The sequence below is a fragment of the Oncorhynchus mykiss genome, chromosome 31 (genome assembly GCF_013265735.2).
Source record: "Oncorhynchus mykiss isolate Arlee chromosome 31, USDA_OmykA_1.1, whole genome shotgun sequence".
Taxonomy (NCBI): domain Eukaryota; kingdom Metazoa; phylum Chordata; class Actinopteri; order Salmoniformes; family Salmonidae; genus Oncorhynchus; species Oncorhynchus mykiss.
In genome coordinates this window covers 37,419,744-37,438,286 of record NC_050571.1, presented here as the reverse complement: position 1 = coordinate 37,438,286, position 18,543 = coordinate 37,419,744, and the positions used below count along the sequence as shown (strand labels likewise).

At 43.3% G+C, this 18,543-nt stretch overlaps 1 long non-coding RNA gene across 5 annotated transcripts; it reads left to right on the top strand.

Annotated features, from left to right (window-relative positions):
* Nucleotides 1-457: 457 nt before the first annotated feature.
* LOC110504308 lies at nucleotides 458-17,830 on the top strand. Of its 5 annotated transcripts, none has more exons than XR_005041169.1 (4): nucleotides 458-548; nucleotides 6,138-6,239; nucleotides 8,145-8,265; nucleotides 9,671-10,445. It is a non-coding gene; the product is annotated as an uncharacterized LOC110504308 (long non-coding RNA). The 5 variants fall into 5 exon arrangements; XR_005041170.1 differs by lacking the exon at nucleotides 9,671-10,445 and adding an exon at nucleotides 17,103-17,830 and having other exon boundaries at nucleotides 463-548; nucleotides 6,135-6,239; XR_005041167.1 differs by having other exon boundaries at nucleotides 463-548; nucleotides 6,135-6,239.
* Nucleotides 17,831-18,543: the final 713 nt, after the last annotated feature.

Below are 18,543 nucleotides of genomic sequence, written 5' to 3'. Positions count from 1 at the left end.
ACAGTATGTGTTAGAGTGTGTCTGTGGGTGAATGTGTTTGTTTGTGTTTGTGTCTCTTCACAGTCCTTGCTGATGTTGTTTAATCTTTTTTTAAAGTAATTTTGCTGTTTGCTTGAGTAATTGGGATGAACGTGAGTTCAATGCTATCATGGCTCTTTATGCACAACTCCAGTTGAGGTTTAGGTCTTAGAGAATGTTTAGAACCAAATACAATGCTTTTAGTTTTAAATACCAGTATATTATTAATCACCCATTCTAAAACTGACTGTAACTCCTTATTTAGAATTTCAGTGAGCTCACTGGCTATGGGTACTGACACTTAGAGTGTGCAATCATCCTCATATATAGTCATTCTGGCTCTGTGTAAGACCAGTGGCAAATCATTTGTAAAAATAGACAAGATTAATGGCCAAAGGCAACTTCCCTGAGGGCCACCGCACTGTAAATAGCTGATGTTAGCGAAGCATCCATTGAAGAAAGCTTTCTGGGTTCAACTGGATGAATAACTCTCCAACCATGAGATGGCAGGCGATGTAAAGCCATAGCAAGTGAGTTTCTTAAATAACAATTTATGATCACTAACATCAAAGCCTGCACTGAAATCAACTCCAACTACCATCTTATTATCCATTTATTTTAACCAATCGTCTGTCATCTGAGTTAGTGCAGTACAAGTTGCGTGCCCATTGTGTGTCCATATTTCTTTGTGCCTCTGATACCACCCCATAGCACCCTCCCATCCTGCCGTGTGTAATAGTGGTGTGTGTGAGCGCTAAATCTTTTGCTATCGTGGACATGCCAGGGCTTCCTAAGAGGGCTTCTCAGTGCAATACTCGGTACAAGCTCTGGTGTTAACACACTGGAGGACGCTTATCAACGACATGTCATGTTTGCGTTTCCCTGCGGTTCCACCACCCCTCTAGTCCATCTCTTCACTCTTGGAAGCTCCGCCCCTGTGAGTCGATGTTATCTCAAGCTTTGACGTGGCAAAAATATTTGCCCATAGTTTTCCCACAGTCCTGGAGAAGGGGGAGATGGAACGAGAGAGAGTAGCCCTCCAAGAACAGACTGACAAGTCACAGAAGCCAGACCTGGACCTCTATACCAAACCTTCATGTGCGACCTCATGCTCCCCGCACACATCCCACCCCATAGTTGCACTGGCTGTGAAAAGACATGCACCCATATACCACATCGGTGTCCTTAGTCAGTTAGCACCCTCTACAGATAAAAGTTGTTCTAGAAGGGATGAATTACGCCAATGCAAGTTAAAAAATAACGAACAACCAAATTGAGAACGAGAAATAAGAAGCTCATACAGAATATCATATCATGCCACTATCTCTAGTAACTAAGGTTAAGACCATAAATAGTACTATAGTACTCTAATTCCTAATTCTGTGGTTATGCAATGACTGTATATTTGACAGGGAAGATGATGTTGTCCACTGAACCTGACTCTCTGACATCCACTGACGAGAACTCATCAAGGTCCCTGGCCCCCTTTTCTGCCTTGCTATCTAGTGATCAACCAACCGCTTCACTTCAAAACAAATGCCTTTTTCTTCACTTTGTCAGTAAAAGGGACTGTACGTTGGACTTTTTCTCCTTTAATCCCTCCTCTTACCCTCCAACACCCTACCTAACCAGTTCATTGCAAATTAGAAGGGTAAAAAAATAAGGAAAAAAACACCTACCCTGGAGATTCGTTTTATTGCTTGTGTCATGACACGGCCACTCAGAAGTTTCTCAAAAGTGTTTTAGGGTTGGGGGGGTTGGCTTAGTTCTAGTTCCTCTGCCTTTGGCTATTGGCAGGCCTTTTATGTTCTTGGAGGATGTGAGGGAAATTTAAATGGAGCTAGATAGATCTCAGCGGCTGGTTAGTGTATTGACTGCAGGTTTCTCATTTGGGATGTGCTGTGCTTCGGTGGAATTTTACGCTAATTGTCGTGGCATACTTCCACCTTAATCGATGCATATTGATGATGAGTGAGTACTTGCATAATTCATTTCTTTCTTTGGCATGATACCAATGTGAAAATGGAAATCTGTGAAATATTTTAAACATGTAAAATATAATCTGGGCAATAATAATAACTATAATAATAGTAATAATAATAAAAGTATCTCTGATGACAACATCTCAGATGATTGTGTAATTAATTATATTTAGGAAATCCCTTTTCCCTATTAAATTGTCAACAAATGTGTTTTTATTGAGTAGTTTAATCACCTGCAATGTTGTCCTTTTCAACCCCATTATTGATACCTTAAGCACCTAAAATCACTCAGGGAGGACCTTCCCTAGTTGTTCCAGCAGCAGTTGGCAGGTGTATGGACACCTAGCTCTGCTTTCTCCTGCCACCTCTTGCTCTTCTTGGGGATTAGGACCTGTCAATGCGGCCCTCTCCCCATCCCTTCCAACTACCTCCCCAACACACACTTCGTTCTCTCTCACAGACACACACACACACTGGGACGGCTGCTCAAATCTTTAGTTCTGGTGCTGTGTATGATAGCGATTGGGCGCGCTCTGCGCTTGATTAGGGCAGTTAGCCCTGCTAAGGCTCTGCCTGTTTACAGTGGATTACCGCGAGGGAGGCAGGGGTTAAGTCTACCCAGGCACCATGCCTTGCTCTCTTTCTCCCTCCCTCCCTTTTCCTCCCCTCGGGAGCCACTGCAGTGGGCCTGCCTGGCAGCTCATCTGGGCTCCCCGCGCGAGGCCCGTTTGACAGGTAGCGGGATTTGGCGGAGCGCTCTGCATGAGAGCCAACAAGAAAAACTGAACACGGCGGATTAGTTTGGGATTATGTTGTCAGAGCGAGCCTTGACGGACAAACTGCAGAGGAATAAATTGCAATCTGTTTGAGGAGCTAGCGCTGCTGCCACGACAACAGGAGAGAAGGCACCCCCTCGTCTAACGCCCTGTCCATGACAGGGGGGGGGGGGGGGGGGATCATTAATAATTTATAAACAACCTCTCAACCATTACCCGTTGCCTGCTCTTGAATGCTGCCGGGTCTGTATTTAGACATGTGTCTTCTGCCCCTAACCTGGCTTTCAAAGCTGGTTAATGTTATTTATTCAATCCAAGTGATAGGAATCTAATGGAGATAAGAACGAGGGTAATGTTAAGTGTTGAAAAAGCACATATGTCGAAAGAAATTCGACATATGTGTATTTTATCCCACGTCGAGCTCCTGTCCTGTTTCTGATTAGATGACATATGCATCTTAGAAACGGGTCATATATGACAGCATACTGGGGACTGGTGTTTGTCAGCGTAAAAGTTTGGCTGATTTTGGTATACATTATCATCTTAAAATGAGCTTTTAGTACAGCACTAAAAAATGGCTTAAGTGGATTTTATAAAGCTAGCATGGACAGTAAATGTATCCAGATGTTTATGATACAGTCCATTAATTGTGTCGAGCACTTTGCTATGTTTTGGACTGTTGTAAATCTCTCCCTCTTCTAGCAGTTCATAGCTTCTGTGTGGAGCTCTGCTAAGTTTCATCCTTTCACCCTCCTCAAGTTGAATTGGACTTCTATTATGCTTTAGAGCAAATGGGGAATACTTGGGCACTTTGTACAAGGTCAAATGATGCATGTCTGTATAAACTAGATGGCAACAAAGCTGGGTCAATTAAGATACACTGCACTTTTATGAGCGTTTCCATTGTGCTATACCACAAATGGGGTGTTATTTCATCTATGTTTGCTAGGTCTCGCTCTGTCTCTCTATGTCTCTCTCTGTCTCTCTGTCTCTCTCTATCTGTCTCTCTCTCCCTCTCTCTCTCTCTGTCTCTCTCTCTCTCTCTCTCTCTCTCTCTCTCTCTCTCTCTCTCTGTCTCTCTCTGTCTCTCTCTGTCTTTCTCTCTCTGTCTCTCTCTCTCTGTCTCTCTGTCTCTCTGTCTCTCTCTGTCTCTCTCTCTGTCTCTCTGTCTCGTTCTGTCTCTCTCTCTTTCACTCTCTAACCCTCTCTGGGGGAAAATGTATTGTCATTTGTGACAATGGCCGTGAATACTTAGAGGTGGAGTCAGTCGATGGTACTGTGCAGTGCTTCATCCCTACAAACTCACTATAAATCAATCTTATGTGCCTTTCTGGTTGAAAAGACTGGCACAGCTTTCCCCTGTGCCTCATGGTTCCCAAATAGGCAGAAGAATAAATCAGAGACAGCTTTTATGACAGTGCATTGGACATCATCAAACACTAAAAATAGAAGGCTAGCACTTGGAAAATAGAAATATCCACGAATAATTGTGTTGAATTACCGTAGTATTTTACTGGTGGGACCACCACCCCCACCTTGAGATTTCTGCCAAATATCAAATGGAAAATTGCACATTTGAAATTATTAGTGAACTAGTTAATTCAGCAATACTATTGCATCTCTCACTTCCACTCACACATTGAGTCCTTCTTTGTTGGGTAATTGAACGTGCTTCGTTGAAAGTCTCATGGTGGTGCCTGGTGGAGACAGGCATGGCACGCAGTATTAATGAGCTGATTGCATTCTTTCCAATCCTGGATCATTAAAAATGCATGTCTGTACCTTAAACATATGAATATGCATTGCCGTAGAAAATTAGCTCTCAGATTTAGCAATGAGCCAGTTTTGTGCTTGGAATAATAAACCATTAAAGAAATGAACTGCCATTTAATGCCCCCATTCCCTTGGCCAAGTGATAGAACAGTGAATTTGACTAGGTTCTGGTTTATTTCATAAAAAAAACTGAATTCAGTAGGCACAAACCATAGACAAGGAAATAAATACAGTAATAATCAACAAAGAAGTACACTGCTCAATTTGAATACTTCACTTCAAAAACAATATATTACATAGCGGTAAGAAACAGTATCTGAGAGCTATTCTGAACACGGTTTTGTCTTTGGCTTCATCATATCAAAGATGCTAACCTAATGGGATCCAGCTTGATGAAGACAGCTGACAGTCAGTCAAAAGATCCATTTGAGAGTAATGAAGTACCGTATATTACACTGTATGCCTTTACTATTATGCATAAATACACTTTAGACATATGGATGTCTTGACTTCTCATGGCTAGTGAAAATAATGAGAGTCTTATTTTGCAGCTTTAGTTCCTCCTCCAAGCATGCTTTGAATGATGGGACTGTGTGTGTGTGTGTGTGTGTGTGTGTGTGTGTGTGTGTGTGTGTGTGTGTGTGTGTATGTGTGTGTGTGTGTGTCTGCAAGAATGTGTGCCTGCCTGTATGTGTGTCTGCAGCGTGTGTCTGTGCACACACACACACGTGCGTTTATGCTCACACACACAGCTTCTTGCTGCCCTCCTCCTGTGTCCAATCAACACAGTGTGACAGAGAGGGCTCCAGAGGTCAGCGGGGGTCACTGGGTAGAGGTAAAAAAAATGTCCACCTGATTGATGTCGTGTGGGGGGAGGGGCGGAGATTCTGTGGTAGATGGATAGGGGTCTCTAATCAACCTTTTGACCAATGACGAGACAGCCGGGAGGACTAAAGTTAGTATATTAGAGACTTTGCCTAGTCAGTCTGATTTTTACCAAACAAATATCGTCATGCAAATAAAGATATTATCAATGTATTCATTATTTTACTTTTTTTTTTTACTAATTCCTGGATTTGTGAATGACAGTTGACTAAATCGACGGCCACAGAGTTACTGACAGGGCAATTAGACTAAGCAAGTCAGCTATCTGAATTATTCTAGATAAGGAGGGCATGTGGTTCACAGTGATTGACTGTCCTAAGGTTTGGACCACTGGCTCTCCCTCTTCTACAGAGCTTGGCTTTCCCGTTGATTTATTTATCAGAGAGTAGGTGTGAGAAACAAAAAGAAGCCGGTCTCCTGACCGTTTGAGTAGAAACGGTTCTGATATGAGCCACAGGTCAAAATAAAAAATCGGGTTGGGTTAAAGCTAAATGAGAGTTTGGAAAAAGTTTTTTTTTGTTTGTCTAGGATCACAACCACAGCAACATTTGTGGATTAGAAATGTTTTATCACTCATTGTTTTAATCATCTTAGCTGGAGCGGAATTAGTGGAATAGCATCAAATACATCGAACACATGGTGTTTGATGCCATTCCATTCGCTCCATTCGGGCCATTATAATGAGCCGTTCTCCCCTCAGCAGCCTCCTGTGGTACGACCTCGGGTTCATTCAGTTCCATTCAAAAGGGCCAAGAGTGAACTGAACATGACAGAACATCCCAATTTCCTCAGCAAACAAACAAAGGTATGTCCATACACACAACTCTTGACCTGCTCTGATAATTTGACTCTTCAGAGATTATTGTTTTCTTTTTCTCTTTGGTTCTGAATTATTATCTTTGCTCTCCAGTGACAGGAAGAGTCAACAGTAGCGGCGAGAATCCTATATCTTCTTAAATAAACGCCGCTGTCTGATTATGTTTTAATGGTGCAAACCTCGTCCCTATGGGCTGTGACCCTATGAGTGTGTTTTAGCTATGTAGACTGCTGCGCCTTAAGAGATATAATTGCTATGTACATACTCTGCCGGGTCCAGGCTCCTTCGGTGTCCGGTCCTACAGTATGCCTACGCTGTCTGTCTGCTGCTAAGGTTAGGTTATGTTTCCCAATGTTATTCTCCCAATCGGGATTAGGTTTGCTGGAAAAACACATCATACTACCGCAGAGGGGGCAACACGTTGTCTTTCCACTCCCAACGGACGCCCACTCATTCCCACTCCTTCAAACACATTGAGTTACAGTCTTTACTTCCCTGGGAAGAAAACAAAGACTTGCTCAGGGCAGGGATTTGTCATGTGGACGGGAAACCCTACAAAAAGCTGGGGGATGTTATCAGATTGAGAGAGGAAGAAAAAATAAGACAAAATGTCTCTGACTCATCTGTGCTTCGCCCATTCACTCTCTTCTCCTTTTATTTTTTTCTTTGTTGCTGAAACTTAATGCATTTTTGGGGGGAGAAAATGCTTAGGGAATAGGTAACATTTTCATCAAACACAGGGTGTATGGACTTGATTAGCAATTCAGACCAAAGCAAATGCTGGAGAGACAATATTAGGCCTACAGCTGAGTTCAGGGAAATAGCTAATGAGCAAAAAAAGTTAACTTCATCATGTTTCATGGCGTGCTATGTGTTGAAACCTAATTGGATAGTGAATTACACTGAACACAAATATAAATGCAACATGTGAAGTGTTGGTCCCATGTTTCATGAGCTGAAATAAAAAATAACTGATATTTTCCACAAAACGTTTTTTCTCTCGAACTGTGTACGCATTTGTTTTCATCCCTGTTACTGAGCATTTCTCCTTTCCCAAGATAATCCATCCACCTGACAGGTGTGGTATATCAAAAAGCTGATTAAACAGTATGATCGTTACACAGGTACACCTTGTGCTGGGGACAATAAAAGGCCAATTTAAAATGTGCAATTTTATCACACAACACAATGCCACAGATGTCTCAAGTGTTGAGGGAGTGTGCAATTAGCATGCTGATTGCAGGAATGTCCACCAGAGATATTGCCAGAGAATTGAAGGTTAATTTCTCTACCATAAGCTGCCTCCAATGTTGTTTTAGAGAATTTGGTATGTTCAACCTGCCTCACAACCGCAGACCACGTGTAACCACGCCAGGCCAGGACCTCCACATCCGGCTTCTTCACCTTCGGGATCGTCTGAGGGGGGTTGGTGGGCAGGGTGCTGAGGAGTATTTCTGTCTTTAATAAAGCCATTTTGTGTGGGAAAACTCATTCTGTTTGGCTGGGCCTGGCTCCCCTGTCCAGTCATGTGAAATTAATTTAAATTGACTGATTTCCTTACATGAACTTTAACTCAGTAAAATCTTAGAAATTGTTGCATTTTGTGTTTATATTTTTGTTCAGTATATATAAGAACATGATGTAGGTACATTGTGTTTTAGTATTGTGGTCTTCCCCCATTGTTGCCGGCTTGTGTGCTGCTTTCATTTTTTAAATATTTTATTCCAACACACTTAATCATGCTTGATTGCATAATCCAGCCATGAAAATGGAGCCAGATAGTCATCTCTTTATTACAAAGTCATTCTAATGACCATGCTCCTTTTTTTGTTACTCTCTTTCTCTTTCGCTCCTTTCCCCCCGCCCATATCTCTCACACCTGTGTTTTATTAGGGTGGGGTGGCCAGTCATCTCATTAACCCTCAGTATATGGAGAAGAATGCGGTGACAACTCCAAGCCCGAGTCATTCATGAGCTGACACTGAGGGCCCAGGAGAACTGGCCCTTCTAGGAGGTAAAGCAATATCCCAGAAGAACATGACATCATCACACCGTTTGCATGCAACATAAAAAAAAGAGGTTTCATTAAGGTTCACCTAGGTCGCGAGACATAAGAAGGCCGGGTTCATCAGTCAGTCAGGTTTTCTCTGGGATACAGGTGGGGCTAGTGTACATACTACAGTACATACTCATAACATATGATAAATATGAAGAAATTAAGAGGCAATTGTTTTAATATGTGCCCAACCATGCCCACGTCATTTGCAATCCCCCCAAAATTATCACAGTGATATAATGAGTATTGGTCAGTGTCTGTTTCGGCTACTTTTGGACAACGCAACACAATCACAATAAATAGTCTCCCCATCACTTGTGCTATGCTCACCAGGTTAGTAGTCTCTGAGGTAAAATGTTGTGTCTGCTTTGACACTGTGTGTGCTGGTGTGTGCAACGTGGTCTCAGGGCAATTGGTATGATTTGGAACATAGTTGTTTTTGGATGATATGTTACGTTACGAATGGAATAGCAGTCGTACAATATAATACGAATTGGAGAACAGATAGTATGATATTTCTTACCCGGTCGTACAATATAATACTAATTGGATTACATAACGTATCATACTTCCTACTTTGTGCACCGTAACCATAAAGGATAGGAGAATTTACGTAGAGTAACCAGACCATTAGTGCCATACGTCTTGGAGGTACACAAATGTACTGTTTAATGTAGTCATGCTGGTGTGTGTGTGTGTGTGTGTGTGTGTGTGTGTGTGTGTGTGTGTGTGTGTGTGTGTGTGTGTGTGTGTGTGTGTGTGTGTGTGTGTGTGTGTGTGTGTGTGTGTGTGTGTGTGTGTGTGTGGGTGTGTGTGTGTGTGTGTGTGTGCGCGTGCGTGTGTGTGCATGAGTGTGTGAGGATGGAATCACTCAAACTCCATGAGGTGAGGTGACCCACTTCCTTTTAGTTTCCCTTCCCATTATCCTCCAGCTCTAAGCTGACTAACGCTTTTTTTCAGAAAAGAGGGGACCAGGGTTTCGTGTTCAGGCCTCCTCTGTGAATCACAGCGTAGCGTGCGATCGGCCCACTGCCCTCCGCCTGACTCCCCTATGAACTCTGTTACAATAACATACTTGCTTTTTCGCTCCGTCCCTGACCCCCAACCCACCCCACCCCTATTCCCAGACTCCCTTACACTTCTGTGAAAAATGGGGGAAGAAGAAGAGGGAAAAAAACTCCCCACGTGAAAAAAAACGCCTATCTATAGTGGTCTGTGTGATTGAAGCCGACGGGTATTTATTTCGGCTATTAGCCCCCTCCAAATTCTATTAGTGCTGTTAGCATAACTGTGATGACGCAGATCATCTTTGTTATTATTATTATTATTATTCTTTATTACTTTAATTTATTTCTCCCTCCAGGGCTGGATGCGGTAACGAGGCCCAGATTCTTGCTCCCTTTTGCACTTCCTCTCAATTGGTGGCCAGTCAGAACAAGTCAAGGTTAACAGTGCCATCTACAGTAAAGAGGCTGCCTCTCTCCAACAGTGTTTTACAGGAAATGAGGGGTTGAGAGAGCGGTACAGTACTCGGTCATGATGACCCATCTCTAAAAGCAAGAGTGTGTTGTTACAGTTTTGTGTTTTCCACAACTTGGAAACCTAACTCTTCAGATGGAGGTTGAATTTGTATAATCGTGACATCCTTTTCAGAGTCAAACAAATTCAATGCATTATTTTCAAATTATATATATATATATATATATAAAAAATTGATCTGTGGAATTAGAGTTGATTGTAATTATTTTTTATACAAAAATTGATAATTTGATTATATAGTATATACCTAATCAACTAGGAAGTGTGATCAATTGATTATACAAAAATCTAAATACATGAATACTGATGGACCCAGAATGACACATATTCAATGATTAATTTGGGCAATATATGACAGACTTCAGAGTCCAAACAGATCAGGGCCTCGGCCATTGGGCCGTGGTGGGAAAAAAGCTTAATACAGCTATCACTGTTTGTCCTCACCCTTATCCCATTCTCCTTAATCCACTCCACAACGCTGTGCTCTCCCACTTACCGGAAGCTCCAACATTTACCTCAGGATTTACCAGGTTTGGGCTGAAGTGGCTGTGAATGGGAAAGTGCTAATCTACAAGGCAGATTTAGGATTAGTCTGGTGAGGCAGGTGACATCAGGGCAGGGCTGTCATTGGCCGGAGGAGGGGGGGGGGGGGGGGGGGGGGGGGACTGGCTGGTTTCTTGAGTGGACAGGGTGGGGGGCTCTGTCTGTATTTCTGTCTGCATATATTTTTCTCTCTTTCTCTTTGCCTCCCTCTCTCTCTCCCTTTCTCTCTCCCTCACGGAGCCCTGATGAGAGAATTCCATTAATCAGTCGAGGATTAACAGGGACTCAAAAAACCCTACATCTAATTCCCACCTTCACAGCCACTGGGGCAAGCCCTACACAGACACAGCACAACACAACAGCAGATCAGCATTCACAGTATCTGAAAGAGTGCCTTCTAATACGAGTTAAGCGAATTAACATTCCATCATTAAGCAATTAACATTCCATCATTCTTAGGATCATGTATAACAATGCTGGGCATGCCATTATTTTGGCCATTATTTTGTGAACCATATGCCATGGCTGTTTCAGTCACCACATCTCAACCCAATTGAACACAAATGGGAGATTCTGGAGCGGCGCCTAAAACAGCGTTTCCCACCACCATCAACAAAACACCAAATAATTGCCAAGGTGCACTGAAGTTGTTTTGGGTTGTTGTGGCCCAACGCCGTATTGAGACACTTTATGCTGGTGTTTCCTTTATTTTGTCAGTTACCTTTACATCTGCATACATATAATTACGTTTTAGTAACTCTATTGTCACTATGATGTGCCTTTGTTTAAATACTGGGTCAGATTTTTTTTCCATGATGTTTCCTTTTTCTACTGAAATGTGATTTCAAAATGTTCATGGATCCTAACCATTTATGTGCTTTTATTCAAGTTAGGCCTCTGCGTGATCTGTCTCATACGTAGTATCCTGTGTTGTGATAAGCATGTCTGGCTGCAGGCTTCTGACCTCAGAGCAACCCACAATAATAATAACAACAAAAATACTATAAAGTCACCAGGAAATCAGCCCAACATGATTTTAATTGAGGAAATCTCACACATAAATAGAGAGGCATATGTGATCGCATCTCAATGTCATCAAGGTATTCTGTTTTTGTCAAGTACTATCTGTTTGGGATTCTTGCGGTCAATTTGCAGTGTACAAACTATCTTCTGGTCCCCTGACCAGCCTGCTCAAGAATAAATTGACCCACGGCTGAATGCAATTGCAGACCCCTGCCCTAGATCTTACCCAGTTCCCAAATGCTATTAAATCCAATGCATTGTGTCACATGCACAACTCACAATAATGCATCAGAGGCGTCAATAGGAAGTGGGTACATTTGCAGACAGGTTAAGTACATGTTGGCATGGCTCCCGTACTATCTGGGAGACAGCTTGGCTTCCCAGCCTCCCACAGTTTTCGCAGTAATGAACGAGCTGCCTTACCCAAACAAACAGGCTCTCTGGAGATGTACCTCAGCTACCTCCCTAATCCAGGAAGTCTCTCTTATCTCCTCACAAATGGACCAGTGCTGAGCTGCCGCAGGCTATGGTGTCATTCATCAGGTTGAAACCAAGACCATTGAACAGGCATGGATGTTTCAGTGAAAGAAAGTGACTGTTCGCATCAGGGCTCAGTCCTCAACCTACTGTTTGTTTACACAGCCACCAGTCACATTGACATGTTTCTATGTGTCATAGATGTATTGCTCACTTCTTTTACATAGAAAGGTATGTTATGTTGAGCTGGTTGAATGGGGGTACAGGTAGGTGTGTCTGCATGTTGAATTGACTGTGAGATTTGCTTACAAAAACATAACCAAAATGCTGAGAGAAAAAAAAAACACTGAACACTTACTGCCTGTATTTCATTTAGAAGCTTCAAGAAGATAATGCTCATTTTGTCTTTAGGGGCTAATAGTTTCAGTGTTGGCACATCTGATACGAAAGCATATAAACAACTGGGTTGTGCGAGTACAGTGCACTTTTCTCCATCATGGAGTAATGACAGTTGATTATGAAAAAACGTACTGTATGTACCATAATAAAACCGATGGTTGTATGGTGATAGTCCAAAAAGATGGTGCCGCCTTCCAGTGTTGACAGGGAAGAGGAAGAGTGGCAGTTAAAGGAAATCGGGGTTTGGCTGGAGAAGATGGTAATTTGTGGAGGCGTTATGACGGGTGGCGCCGTTCATTAGACAACTTTATGGAGAGCTAAAAGCTCCCGTCCTCCCACGCAAACCTGACTGGTCCGTGTCAGGCACCGCACCCCTGCCTGCTCCTTCTGTACACACACACACACACACACACACACACACACACACGGTTTGAAAACCTTACAGCCATAATCTGTGCTTTACTTGAGGATGAATCTACACTTTTTGGAAATGCAATACATTCCTCCTCTCAAGCGTCTTACCCTCTGATTGGCTCATCAATTATCACATGATCAACTTATGTGTTAAATGTGAAAAAAGTGTTTTACCTTTCAGCCATTAAACTGGCCTGAATCAAGTGTGATCAATTAATCATTTTGCATGAAAAATGTAAACCCTACTTGAGATGTGTACACTTTCTGCACACAGAGTTGTCCTTTATTTAATTATTTATCTTAATTTTAATCGTGTATTGCCCATTTCGAGGGGACTAGTCAATTACAACATTCTCACACTAAGACCCTCATCAGGTTGAGCTTTGATAGTGATACTCTCCAGCTGGTATCTTGTGTTTATAGGTGTCTGCGTTAAACGAGCTAGCAGTGTCTCATTGCTATCAATTACCCTTGAAAGAGGTTTGAACCGGTTGCTAAGAACTTACACCCAACAGCGTTGAGAGTTTATAGTGACCTGGGACATTTTTTCCCGACCAAAGGTTGTTATAAAGAGCTAAGTCCATAAGACCATGTTTGCGAGTTTAGAGACTACGCCAACAAGGCAACAAGGAGCTGGAGAGAATTTGAAACCAAGCGCCGCAGCAAGTTAACAAAGCCCAAAACAGCTGTGTTTTTACAATCACTGAAATACTACGCTGGAAAGATTTTTTTTCATGCCGGCTACACATACTGCACCTGCCATTTCCATCACAGCCGTGTGGTCACAAAGAGAGCATTTCATCTGTCAACAGGACCAAGCCCTCAATAGATCCTGCAAGCCAGTCAATCCTCCGAACACCCTGTGCACCCCCTTTGCACAACCTCTCAACCTGGCCATCTTGGCCAATTCGAATGGGATCCCAAAAGGAACGCAAAGGAAGACGTTTTCCTTCACCTGTCAAACCCATCAAAACATTGAAGGAGGACGGTCCGGATATGTTGTGACGTTCAGGACAGATTCACTGGCTGTTTTCCAATGTTTTGACGATCAAAATCTGTTGCTCACGTTGTGGCGTTTGCTTTTAAATATTTAATTTAACAAAAAGGGAATGATGATTTTTCTACTCTGCCGCATGCCATTTCCATTGGAGGAGTGACATTTCACAGAGTTCACAAATGCAAGCATAGGTAAATTGATCCATTTTGGTTTGTTTTCTACGGGAACATCAAGGTACAGAACGTCAGGCTATGCGATATGCTTAAGATACAGCATATATTTTAACAACAAGTGCAATTTCACGGAAGAGCTATAGGCCGATTAAAAGCATTGACCCTCATAAAGAAAGCTGTCATCGGGGCCATAAGCTCTAACTTAGTGACCGCAAATGGCTCTTGTCCTCTGTCCCCACCAACTGCAGTACAACCAGACACACCATGGGGTAGCATAGCCTACCATAGGGTAAAACAAGTGAGGGAGAGAAAGAGACTGCGTCGACCCAGTAGGGATTAAAGGGGTCACAGTGGATCAGCTGGGTCTTCCTCTCCCACAGAGAAGGAAAAGCAAATATTAATCACCTCTAGTACTTCACACACAATGGGCCCCTGGAGTTGTCAGGAGGGCCAGTGGAGCAGACGACACAGGTCCCAGGGACTAATGAAAAACTATGGACCTAAGGACGGCTGTCTCTGTGTGTGGTTACGAGTGTTTTGTGTAGGGTGTGCATATGTTTGCACTTCTGAATATGTACAGTATGTGTGTGTTGACGAGAATGCACGCATGTGTGTGTCCATGTGGCTGTATATGAACAAGGTGGTCTATGGATGTGTGTGAGTCTATATTTTTGCGTAAACTGGCGCAAGCATATTCACACACATGTCTGTTTTTGTGTGTGTGTGTGTGTGTGAGAGAGAGACCGGAGAGGACTGGAATGTGGCATTGTTTGCTTTACTCCTTGGCTTGGCACCATATTCTGCTCACCCTCCTGCCCATGCCTGGTCATTCGCAGTGGGACCCCAGCCCAACAAGCCGCTCTCTTGCAGCGACGGCCCCACCTGGCGAAGCGCAAAGACAACGACTGTGCCATCTGGTCCCGACGGCGGCCCACTATTGGCCCTGGTGCCAGTGTGGCGTGTTTAATGAGCACATATGAGCAAACAGCGCGTTGCCAGGTGGCGGTGCCGCCGCACCATGTGACCAGGCGGGCTCCAACCTCTCTGTTCAAACCCGGGGGCATCAAAGGACAGAGTGGGATTTCCAAAGTAACCAAGGCGTAATCTACCCCCTTATTGGTCCCATTCATATTGAAATGCATGATCATAGGAGTAGCAGGAGCCCCTAATCTTGCCAATGAGCAGTCCGGCACAGCTGCGGGGATAAAGTTAGAGTGAGACCACCACTATATTAGAAAAGCTAAGGCCTTGCTGATTGGATTATGAGAAGTGGAGTGGGCAGGCAAGAGAGCACGGGGAGAGGGGGGAATGAGGAAATGTCATCTTTCAGTTTTGGCCTGTGTGTGGTGGTGGTTGTATTAGGCTTGGCTCCATAAGGCCGATGGGCGGGGGAGGATAGGGGGCTTTGTCCCAGGGTTTGAGCACGGGACAGAGAATGGGGGCAACAAAATGGGGAACCAAAAGCGGCAATCAGCATCTGGACTCGGGCCTTGATTCTGACTTGGCCTCCCAGCGTGAGCTCGTCTGGTATTAAGTTGTAGCGCAACAGAGTTTCGAGGACTAAACCGGGCATTAGCTGCCGACTTAAAGGTTTTTGCCGGTTACTCTGGTAGGAAGAGCCACCCCATTTAAGTGTGATTGAACACGGCTTAGATGTGGATCAATGATTATCCTCTTGACTGTTTTGTTTTGAGATTTCTTTCAGCATTCATTGGAGAGTGGGAGAGGAGTAGCCATTTTGTTTCAATCAGAAAGAACCAATGTTCGTCACTGAAATGTCGGATATCTTGATTTCCAAAAATATATCCTGTATGCCCTTTGATTAACATGTGCATTACACATATAGGCCTTTATTTTACAGTAGACCAGATCTACAATTTTAAAAGGAATTCACACAGCATGAAATCCTGCATTGAAATACATAAGTCAACCAGATGCAAATGGTGGTAATATTGGCAATATAAATGTACTTCTATTTCAAATGTAGCATTGTTCAATCACACAAATGATAGCTTTTCCTTTGGACTATCCCAATAGTAACTGATCCAAAGTTACCACACATGCTGTCACTCTTGAATGAAATGTATTGAAACAAGGCGCTAGAGAGATCCTTCACGGGAAGACTCCCCTCTACGATATTCACTGGTAATTTGGGAAAGCACTAGAGGCATGAGTTCTCAACACCGCCTTCTTTGTTAACATGCAACCCAATGTGGAGATAGAGATATAGGCTCCAAAGATGCCATACACAGCAATCTAATATACATAGGTGTTACATATTGACACAGTGTAGACTGTTGTATTCCCATAGTCTGAAATAGGTATAGGCCAGGCTATTTTATGTGAGTTATTTAGGTGCATCTGTTTCGGTCCTGTTTCTGAAGGTATGGAAAAACAATGCCCCATTCCCTATTAATAATCTGTCCGTCTACTTTTCAGATTGACATAATAATGTCCTGGAGATACATCCTCTCACCTAATTCACACATTGTAAATATGACTGTGTGTGTGCCTGTGTGGGTGCGTGCATGTGTGTGTGTGTGGGTGCATGCGTGTGTGTGTGTGTGTGTGTGTGTGTGTGTATATGCAAGACGAGCATGCGTTCTGGGGTGAGAGGGCTCCTTTAATCCATTTCAAGCATGTTTTTAGTTTCCAACTGCCAGAACTCTCAGGAATCCCGGTATCAATTTAGCCAGCTTCGTTTGGTACAACCGAATAGCTCACAGACTTGACATCTCATTTTAAAGCTTATTGAGTGTGAGGAGGACTTTGTGCCGAGCAATTTCACGGTTATTTGCAAAAGATTAACCTTGGATCGGGAATTGCAGAGTTTTAATCTGACAGTGCTAACTGTCACCACAGCTAAAGCCAGGTTTATTCCAATGAAATGAAATGCCTTCACAAAGCGTTACATATTGTTGTGGACTACTAAAGTTGTCTGTATTTGGATAAGACTTCCACACACTCTTCCATTGTGTTTATTTAAATAATGAATAATGCATTTCTATAATTGTTTCTCCTTTCCCTTTTCTAGAAATATTTTTTGGGTGGTGCATTCTGTATCAATATTGTGCGTGGCACTAGTGTATAGCAGAAGCATTAAACATTTATACATATTGATAATGTCTTATTAATTACATGTATTATAATGTGGACGTCAACTCTCTCTCTCTCTCTCTCTCTCTCCCTTTCCCTCCCTCTTTCCCTAACCCTCCCTCTCTTCCTCCCAGCTCTCAGCATCTCCCCCGGCGCCTCAAAGCAAAAGACAAGGGGGAACCTTAGTGGCACACCCAGACACAGTACGGAACCAGATCAGTGGACAACAGGCGGCAACTGAGGCCGACAGGGGCCGCTGGCTTTAGTGACTCCACCAAATTCATCATGTCATATTATCTCCGGGCACTGCACGGCCACGCTGCCAGGGTCACATAGGCCCCCTTCTCGGGTCGAGCACATCAGTCCCACCGGCAGCATAGCTAGCGGAGAAATGCTATTATTCTCTACAGGAGGAATGTGTTGTTGAATGAATGAATTCCCTCCCGCTGAGAAGTAGTAGCAGATGTCAAGATGGAATATTATGAGTGTGTAGCATTCATGCGATGATTGGTGAGGGTAATATGCGGTTATAGATGGCTGTGTATACCTAGAGCATAATACATATATAGTATTATGGTTATACACCATTATGTCCATATCACAATATATAGGGTAATTTATGGTTATTTGTTCCGTGACATTAACACGAAAGCATTGGATATGTTCAAAATAACTCTCTCAAATTAGGATCGCTTTCTGAACTTGCAGGTTCTGCACTATTGAAAGAAAAATAAATCTTGACGTTATACTATTGTTTGTCTAAGCTATTATAAGCTGTGAAGTCCATTGATATGTCAGCTCCCATGGATCAGCACCTTAGCCATTTGAGTCCCCTTGACATGGACTAGCCTGATCAACAGAGCACGTACTCCATAAGCATATTAATGTCCTAACAGTGTAAAGAGTGTCAGCCTCATTAAGGCTTCATTACCACCACAAATACTCCACTTCTCAGCATTGCTGGGGGACTTTGATGATCCACTACCCCCCACTATTAGACCGGGGGACGGAATAGAAGTTGCTGCCAATTTCGCCAAGTGCAAATCTCTAGACCCAGTGCACTCTGGGATTGGATGGGTTGGGTGACAGGTTGTGTCAGCTGTGTCTTTTACCTGTCGTCGAGGCGGTTTCGCCAAATGTACACACACGCGTATACACACACACACACACACACACACACACACACACACACACACACTGACTCCCCCTCCGCAGAAATGCGGAGGAGGGCCAGAGCTCCAAAGCTATTTATCTCCATCTCCACACCTTGAGGTTTGGCAATAACATCTCATTACACTCACTATCCTTCAATAAACAACAGGGGCCTGAGGCTGGCTATTCCCAGACTGTGGCTATATAGCCCTGACCTTTGCACAAACCTGTTGTATATCTTTACATGGCCAAAGGAATGTAATACTGAGCACCCTCTGATTGCAGAGTGAGTGAGTGAGTGAGTGAGTGAGTGAGTGAGTGAGTGAGTGAGTGAGTGAGTGAGTGAGTGAGTGAGTGAGTGAGTGAGTGACAGTTGAGCTGTTTGGTGGTGCTGTGTGCTCACTGTGCTGACAAGTATACGGG